Source organism: Balaenoptera musculus, chromosome 2, assembly GCF_009873245.2.
Source record: "Balaenoptera musculus isolate JJ_BM4_2016_0621 chromosome 2, mBalMus1.pri.v3, whole genome shotgun sequence".
In the NCBI taxonomy this organism is placed as follows: Eukaryota; Metazoa; Chordata; class Mammalia; order Artiodactyla; family Balaenopteridae; genus Balaenoptera; species Balaenoptera musculus.
Window position 1 is genome coordinate 91,995,423 of NC_045786.1, and position 9,745 is coordinate 92,005,167.

Genomic DNA, 9,745 nt, shown 5'->3' on the forward strand with positions numbered 1-9,745 from the left:
CAGGGGATAGTGAGAAATAACATCTGGAGAGTTAGGGATCCATTGAAGGCTTCTGATCTGTAGGGTGAGGCATGTAAGATGGAACCTTGGAAGGCCCACCAGGTCTGGGTATATATGATGGGATAGATGTGATGAGACCATACTTGAGACCTTTTGATGGGGGGTGGGGCAGAAGTGAAAACAAAAGGAGGGGTGACCTTATTCAACCATATGCTATGGACACTACTGAGAATGCCTGACTGGGTGCCGATTTTCACAACTAGGGAACTCAGAGACCACTGGGCCCCCTGAGTGCCAGTTTGGATGTGAAGGAAGATAGGCTCTTTTAAGAGTAGAACATGGCCTCCAGGAGGCTGTTTATTAGATACAGAAGATTCTGGTTCAGGCCCCATGCCAGGTCATGCTCTCCATTCTTATGTCCTGTTTCTTTTGCTTCCTCAGTGATGTGGACCAGGGGGTTGCCCACAGGGCCCTGGGGGGTGGCCCCCCATAGGACAGTGCCCTGGTTCAGGGTGGGAACCTGGAGGATGGTTGCCATGCCAGGGGGGTGCCCACCACCATGGCAGTGCCCAGAGCCAGGGCCGTGACCATGCCCGCCACCATGGCAGGGCCCCTGTGATGAACAGATGAGCCAGATGAACAATATTAGAGTCAGAGGTCAGTACCAATCTTACCTGCAGTCAACTGTCCGTCTCCCTTCCCCTTCCCCCTCTCCAGCCCCTACTCTAGGGGACTCAGGATTCCTGGGCACTAGCAGGGGCTCGTTGTGGAGGTCAGGAGACAGGGATAGCAAGTGACTGCTCCTAGCCCTGGGCCTTTTGCCTTGATGAAGCCGGAGCACAGAGCAGACACAAGGGGAGGAACCTAGATTCATTGGGTTCCATTCCTTGAGCTGAGATATGACTCCCACTCTCTGGACCTCGGTTTATTTTATCTGCAACTAAGAAGCAGAATTATCTCATCTCCTCTCTTCCCTCACCCAGGAACCCATGCAGAGTGATTAGAGGTTTTGCCATGCTGACTACTTAGAAGTGAACGTGGGGCTGGGGGAGGCTACAGAGGGGCACAGTGAGGGCCAGGGGCAAGGAGGAGACAGGAGGCAGGGTGAGGGGAGTTGTGGGAGCCACGGAGAAGGAGAGGCAGCTGGAGGGTGGGAGGAGACAAAGGTAGGAGGTGACAAGGTAAGGATGCGTTTGTTCTCTATGCAGGTAGTGTATGCAGGTACAAGGCTATGTGCTGCATTTACATACAGATAGCTATGTCTGTATACATGTGCATGGGTGGGCGCCTATACATGCCTGCTGTGTGCACAGATACATGTGTATGAGTGCATGTGCCTGGTCGTGTGTATGTGACTGTGGGAGTACACGTGAGCCCATGCCTGTCCCTGAGAAGGTGCCAGACTCAAGAAACCAGGAAGAATAGAAAGTAAAATCAAGGCTTTATTGCCTGAGCCAGAAGAGTCCTGGGAAAAGTGGTTTAACCTTCTGTCTTGGCTGGAACCACTCCTGAGGCCCCAAGGCCAGAGAAGTCTCTTTGCCTCTTGCCACAGGCCTAGGGAAGAGTAGAGACGCTACCTTGCTTCTGGTGCTGGGCACAGGGGACCTGGGGCCCCGGGGGAGCAGGGCTGGGGCTATGGCCTTACTCTGGGGGGTGGATAACTCCCCAGTCTGCTCCTGCCGCCTAGGGCCTGAAAAGGGCTTATAACCAGTGGGGAAGAGGCCGGCTCCATGGTTAGGGGACTTTCCTGTGACCAAGTTAGGGCTGCCGCTGCCCCATCCAGGCTCAGTGATGCCTGGAAACTGCCACTTGCCACCCTGCTTGCCTCTTCTATGACTGTTTTTGTGGTGGGGCCAGTTCCGGGCCTAGGAGCTGGGTCTGCTGGTGGTAGCCAGTGGGGGCTGGGGGAGGGGGAAGCAGGGAGGAGGGCAGGCGGCCTCCCTTCTCTGGCAGAGGAAGGTCACTGGGGCCCTGCAGTGTGGTTGGGATTTGGGAGCAAGCCAGCTATCCAGGGAGGCTGTGAGTAGCCAGGAATGCAGAGAAGCATGGAACAGGAGGGGAAGCAGCAGGAGAGAGGATGGGCTGCTGGGGCAGGGAGGGGATGTGAGAAAAGGAGAGAGACAGATGGGAAAACAGGAGAGGAGCAGAGGAGAAGGCTGCCGCCGGTAGTGGGTGAACTTGCGCTGTGATGCCCTGCTGGGGCTGAGGCCTCCCTATTCTGCATTTGGGGGACATTGTGGCTGCTCCCTGAGGGTCTAGGAAGGGGCTGGAGGTCTGGAGGACGTGGCAGCGGGGAGGAAAAAGGGGAGACGGCTGGGGAACTTTCTATCCTTTGGACCTGTGGGAAAGGAAGGGAAAAAAAGAAATAGCTTTAGTTATTTGGTTCTGCAGTGAGAATCCTGTCTTCCTCCTGGTGCTGATTTTGTGCCCACCTCCCACCCCCCTCCTCCAACAAGCCTCAAGAGCCAGCTGAGTTCTCCTGGGTGGGATGGGGCTAGTTAGGAAGTGTGGGTTCTTGTCCTCACTCTGTCAGCTGTCTGCCCTCCCAACCTTGGCCAAACTCCCTAACACTAAGGGAGGCGTCTGCAGTGAAAACCCTGTTTCTTCTACTTCCACCTTCAGGCGGGCCCCACCCAGTCTCCCCCTCTGCCTCCTCCCCCCAGATCCCACTTTTCCCAGCCCAATCTCTACTCAGATCCTCAGCTGTTTCTTGGCTCCTGCTTATGACCTTCTGGTCCCAGCTCTTAGCCTTTGCTCATGTCTCCTGCCACTTGGAACTCTCTCTTGCTTGACTCTGTGTCGCATTCCTGCAGGAAGTCTGCTTAGATTGGGCCGTCCTGCCTGCCCTCACTGCCCAGCTGCTGGCCCAGAGGGCTCATTCTTGCAGTAACTAATTTGCGTGGTCCTGGGTGTTCTGAAGTGCTCCATTGGTGAGAATCGCCTCCTTGCTGAGACGTATATTTCTTTTTTCTTTTTCTTTTGGCCGCATCACACAGCATGTGGAACTTCCCTGACCAGGGATGAAACCCGCACCACCTGCAGGGGTAGTGCGAAATCTTAACCACCGGCCCACCAGGGAAGTCTGAGATTTATATTTCTTGAGGGCCAGCATGGTCTTTTGTTCCTTGTGAGGGGAGCCAATGGCACAGTTGCCAAGAGCTGTGTTCAGGGCTCCAGACCCAGCCACACCTCCAGGGCCTCACCCTGAGCGTGACCCCTAACTTCCCCAGAGCTCATGTGTACGCAGGAGGAGCCCCTGCCTGTTTTACTCCTGAGGTTGAAGATCTAGTGAAATGAAGGATGTGTGGGCATGCTTCTTAAACTGTAGAGTGTACTACAAAATGTAAGGGCTTGTTTTCATTTCGGAACCCTACCACCACCCACACACACACACACACACAACACACACACACACACACACACTCTTGGCTTGCGGTAGATGTGACTGACTGACTGCCCCTGCCTTCACCACCCTCCCCTTCCTTCTCTCTTCCTTCTTCCACCCTACAGCCTCCCGCTGCAGTACTTACCTGGCTCCATCTTTATGGGGCAAGCACAGAGAGTGACAAAAAGAACACCTGTGAGTCAACAGGTAAAGTTTAGTTTACTGTAATCTAAATCTGTCTCTCCTTCTTCCTCCCAGGGATGTACACACGTAGACCCTTCAAGGGATGAAAGGGATAAAACTGCTCCCTGTGGCTTAGCTTGGGACTCACTATGGAGCTGGACACTGAGTAGGCGCCAGGCAAGGGTGTTGAGCGGATGCACTGGGTTCGTTCATATGGTAGGCAGACGAAGACATGAAAGCATTATGCACCCCTGAACCCTACACCCTCACACGTGACCCACCAGATCCACCCCCAGACTCACAATCCTGTATTAATTCATTTTTTAAAATATAAATTTATTTATTTATTTATTTTTGGCAGCATTGGGCCTTTGTTGCTGCACGTGGGCTTTCTCTAGTTGTGGCGAGCGGGGGCTACTCTTTGTTGCAGTGCGTGGGCTTCTCATTGCGGTGGCTTCCCTTGTTGCAGAGCACGGGCTCTAGGAACGCGGGCTTCAGTAGTTGTGGTATGCGGGCTCAGTAGTTGTGGCGCGTGGGCTTAGTTGCTCCGCATCATGTGGGAGCTTCCCGGACCAGGGCTCGAACCCATGTCCCCTGCATTGGCAGATGGATTCTTAACCACTGTGCCACCAGGGAAGCCCCCTATTAATTCATTTCTACTTGGGTCAATTTCAATCATGTTAATTATTCATGTAGCATGCCTACCATGTGTCAGGTCACAGTACTCAGTCCCTAGGGACTCTTGTCCCTGTGTAGACGCCTGGCATAAAGGTGGGGAGGGAGGCTTAGAGAGATCAGTGCACCCAGAGCAGGGAGAATGGGGTTGGTGGGTAGGGGCCTCTGGGGGATCCAGGGGATCCTAAGACATTTACCCCCGTGGCACAAGTGAATGGAAAACCTTCCTTGATCCAAGCTGCTTGTTCCTGTCTCCTCCCACCAGGACTGGAAGGGGACTTGGGGGCTGAGCCAATCTGTCATTTGCCAATAAGTGTGCTCTCATAGGATGGAGCTTCTGAGGTGCCCTGGTGCCAAGGCTGGCCTTGTCTTGCTTGGGGCTGGCGCATAGGTCATGATGGACCACTCCAGAATGGACCCAGTGCAAATGTGGTATATTAATTAATTTTTTTTTCTGACCCACAAATCAGAATCTAATATGTGACATACAGACCAACTACTTGACATGAGGGCACTCTGGTACTCATATGGTTGCCAAACATAGAGGCACAAATGTTCACACACACAGACACGCACACACTTCTGTACTACAACAGCCCCAGCCCCTTGCAAGACAGGCCCCTGGCACCTTTTTTTTTTTTCTAATTAATTTATTTGGATCTTCGTTGCAGCATGTGGGATCTAGTTCCCTGACCAGGGATCGAACCCAGGCCCCCTGCATTGGGAGCGTGGAGCCTTAACCACTGGACCACCAGGGAAGTCCCCCGGCACCTTTTGAACCACCCATTTTTGCTGGCTTTTACTTATGCAAGAAATGTTCAGCTGAGGTCAGCCTCTGAGCTATGCCATGGTCCTTCCTGTCGCCTCCTTCTTCCCCTTAGTGAGTAATAAGTATGGAAGAGATCCATGGGACTAGGGTTGGGGAGGGAGTGGTAAAGAAAACCTTAGGGCCAGCCAGGATCTGGCTTGGAAGAAAGAGAAAAGACAGGCCTTGGAAAAAAAACAATCCCATTAAAAAATGGGCAGAGGGGCTTTCCTGGTGGCACAGTGGTTAAGAATCTCCCTGCCAATGCAGGGGACACAGATTTGAGCCGTGGTCCGGGAAGATCCCACATGCCGCAGAGCAACTAAGCCCGTTCACCACAACTACTGAGCCTGCGCTCTAGAGCCCGCGAGCCACAACTACTGAGCCCACGCACCACAACTACTGAAGCCCGCGCACCTAGAGCCCGTGCTCCACAACAAGAGAAGACGCTGCAATGAGAAGTCCAAGCACGGCAACGAAGAGTACCCCCTGCTCGCCACAACTAGAGAAAGCCTGCGCGCAGCAATGAAGACCCAACGCAGCCAAAAATAAAGAAATAAATTAATTAATTAAAAAAAAATGGGCAGAGAACCTGACATTTTACCAAAGAAGACATACAGATGGCCAGCAGGTACATGAAAAGGTGCTCAACATCAGTAATCATCATGGAAATGAAAACCAAAACCACAACGAGATATCACCTCACACCTGTTAGAATGGCTATCATCCAAAAGACAAAAAATAAGTGTTGGCGAGGATGTGGAGAAAAGGGAATGTAAATTGGTGCAGTCACTATGAAAAACAGTATGTTGGTTCCTCAAAAAATTAAAAATAGAACTGCCATATGATCCAGTAATTCCACTTCTGGATATTTATCTGAAGAAAACAAAAACACTAATTTGAAAAGATACATGCACCCCCATGTTCATTGCAGCATTATTTACAATAGTCAAGACATGAAAACAGCTTAAGTGTCCATCAACAGATGAATGGATAAAATGTATATTATAAACAATGAATATTATTTAGCCACAAGAAAGAATGAAATCTTGCTGTTTGTGACAACATGGGTGGACCTTGAGGGCATTATGTTGAGTGAAATAAGTCAGACAGAGAAAGACAAGTATCATATAATCTCACTTACATGTGGAACCTAAAAAATTCCCCAAACAAACAAAAAAACCCCTCAAGCTCACAGATACTGAGAACAGATGGGTGGTTGCCAGAGGCAGGGGGTGGGACCTGGGTGAAATGGGTAGAGGGGGTCGAAAGGTACAAGCTGCTGTACACCTGACACTAATCTAACCTTATCGTTAATTATACCTCAATTTAAAAAAAAAAGACAGGCCTTGGACTGTCTCTCCCCAGTTCAGGCCAAGGTGCTTGAGGGGTAGGAGTTGGTGACTCTGGAAGGGAACTAACACAATCTCCTGGACCCTCAGCTAAACCCCTGTGCCTGGCGCATCAGAGGCTGTAAATGCAATTCTAACTCAAGAAGAGAGCGCAGACCCAGGAGTGGGGTCAGGCACCTAGACACATAGCACACAGACCCACATTGCGTTTATGAGAGACACACATGCGCGCGCGCGTGTGCACGAATGTCACCCACACAAAGAGACACAGAGGCACAGGTACCAATTCAGTACACACACACACATACCCAGGGAGACCATGACCACACAGGCCCACAGCACTCACAGAGCCCACAGCCAGCGGAGCCAGACCCTTACCTGGGAGTGCAGAGCAGAGGGCAGGAGGCAGTCTGAGGCTCTGTTTGTCCTCAGGTATATTTGTGAAGGATAGGGAGGGGCTGGGGTGGGCCAGGTGCACTGGGAGGATCCTGGGCTGAAGGTGTGGAGGAATGAGGGGGGCTGGGCTAATCTTTAACTGGGCAAAGAGCAGATGGAAACAGGGTGTGTGTGTGGGGGGGTGTGTGTGTAAGGGTGGAGTGGGTGGGAAGGAGCAGGGAAAAACCCGTTACCCCATCAGCCTGGTAACAAGATGCCACAGAACCAAGGCAGGGGGCCCATACCCTGGCGAGGCTGTTTAGCACCCAGAGGGCCGTCTCTAAACACTTATGGAGCTCCTAGTAAATGCCAGGCCCGGAGGTGCTTCACACACTTAGTTAACCCACTGACTCATACAAAACAGTGAGATTATCACCTGCTTCCATGGGGGGAGGAGGAAACAGTGAGCCTAGTGGAGGGGCCTCTGGAATCTGTGCCCTGGGAGCCAAGCCCCAGGCCTGAGCTCTCACGTGTGCTGCCCCAGCTCAGGCGGCTCGCCTGGGAGTGGAAATTGAGTGAGTCAGAAAAAAACCAAACTTGTGGTTACCAAAGTGGGGAGGGACAAATTAGGGGTATGGGATTAACAGATTAAAAACTACTATATATAAAATAGATAAGGAAAAAGGCTATACTCTATAGCATGGGAATTATACTCATTATCTTGTAATAACCTATAATGGAATATAATCTGCAAAAATACTGAAGCACTATGCTGTACACCTGAAACTAACACAATATTGTAAATCAACTATACTTCAATAAAAAAAAGTTTTTAAAATAGAACTGGGGATAAGATTAATACATTTCCAGGACACTGAAAAAAGAGAAAAAAGAAAAGAAGAAGAGGGGACTTTGGAGTTGGAATGTCGCCAAGCGGGAAGCAAGCCTAGGGTTTTGCAGTCCAGACCACCAGCTTGCTCTGTGCTCTGCAAGCCCCTGCGGCCCGGCCCAGCTGAATCGTCTGGCCTCTTGCTTGTGCCACACCCCTTGGCTTCCCTTAGGCCCCTGCAGACAGACCAGATGCCCCTGTTACAAGGCATTCCCCTCTCTCCCTGCATCTTTCTTCTCCTGTATCCTGCTCCGTGGGACTATCTGCTTACCTTTGTATCCCCAGGGACTGGCCCTTAGCAGCTCTCCTGGCCCTCAGCAGGTGCCCAATAAAAATCTGGTGCATGAATGCAAGGTTGGAGTGTAGTTACTGTTGGGTAGTAACTGGTCTCCATTTCTGTGGTTTATATTTTGTTTATTTTTCTCGCTTTTTTACATATTAAAAACATTTTTTATTTTCTGGAAAAAGGAGAAGGAGGAGGATCTCTCCCATGATGGCAGTCCCCTGGCTGACCTGAGCTCATGCTGCCCACCCCTGGGCTCACCGTGATGGGTGAAACCGAGGCCAGCTGACACTCCCACCCTCAGCTAGGCGAAGGGGCTCGGAGGGGCCCTGTTTCGATCAAGGAGAACAAGGACCATGTGAAATCGAGAACATGCAGGAGGAGGCAGAGAAGTTAAAGCAGCTGCTCTCTCTAGGTTCTCCTATAAAAAGCCTGGTTGAACTGGATGCACCTGGACTGCTTTAAATTCATTTTTAAACAGTGACCTGCCGGAGAGAAGGGAAAACCTGGGCCTCACTAAGGTTTATACTTGAATGTAGTAACTTTGTTTGGAATAGCTAAAAACTGGGGAACTTCTCAAATGTCCATCAATATGTGAATGAATAAACGGATCATGGTGCGTGCACTCCATGGGTTACGACAGTAAAAAGGAATGAACTATTGATACGCACAAAAACATAAGTGAACCTCAAAATAACTGCTGGTGAAGGAAGCAAGACATAAAGAATCCATACTACATAAGTGTCTATAAAATTCTAGAAAATGTGAACCAGTTGATAATGACAGCAGATCAGTGGTTGCCCGGGGAAAGCGTGGTGGGAGGGGGAGGGGCTGGGGGGAGACATTAGAAAGGGACATGAGGAAAGTTTTGGGTTTCATGGATGTTCATTACCTTGATTGTGAGGATGGTTTCATGGGATAAACACACGGCAAAACTTATCAAATTGTACATTTTGTGCCATTTCTGGTATATCATTTTGGCCTTAATCAGAGCTGTAAAAACAGAAGCAACATAACCACATCAGAAAACAATTTGGAAAATGGAGAGGAGGAAAATAGTGACTCTCCTTTATTTCCATGGTGGGCAGGAAAGGAAAGTAGTTGTGTGTCAGTTTCTTTTAAAATACCAATTATCTCACATCAGCTCTTGGGGATAGGTGTTACTATCTTCCTCTCTTTTATAGATTAGGAAAAGCCAGGATTCAGAGAAGTTAACACACTCGCCTGAGGTCACCCAGCCAGCGTGTAGTTAGTCCCAATCGAGGACCATCTGAGTCTAGAGCCTGGGCCCCTTCTCCACATTACGTTGTCTCTCTTTTCAGGAATGCATTTCTGAAAAATTCCAGCCTGCTTTGGTAACACTGTGGGCAAAGGACTTTGGTTTATGACTAGATGGGGAGTTATTAATCCGTCATGTACATATTTGCTGTGAGCCTTAGGGGAGCTAGTGCACAGAGGACGGGCGGAGGTTTACAAAGGCGTGGTGTCTGCAGAGCTCACACCTTCCAGCCCACGCTGCCTGAATGGTACTACCTGTGGCCACCACGCCCTGCCCTCCCCAGCCCTCCCAGCCCCCCTCTTCCAAGAATCCTCCTTTTCCCCTTCTGGGACCCTGATGTCATGACCTGTTCACCCCCAGCCCCAGCCTTTGGCAGAAAGCTAAAAGGAGAGGCCTATGGCTTCATGGACCCCCCAGGGGGAGAGGGGACTGCAGGGCTGAGGAGGGCAGTGGGGCCTCATGCTCTGGGCTCAAGGTTCAGTACCCTGGTTCTCTGCATCTCTGGAGTTAGGGTCTGGG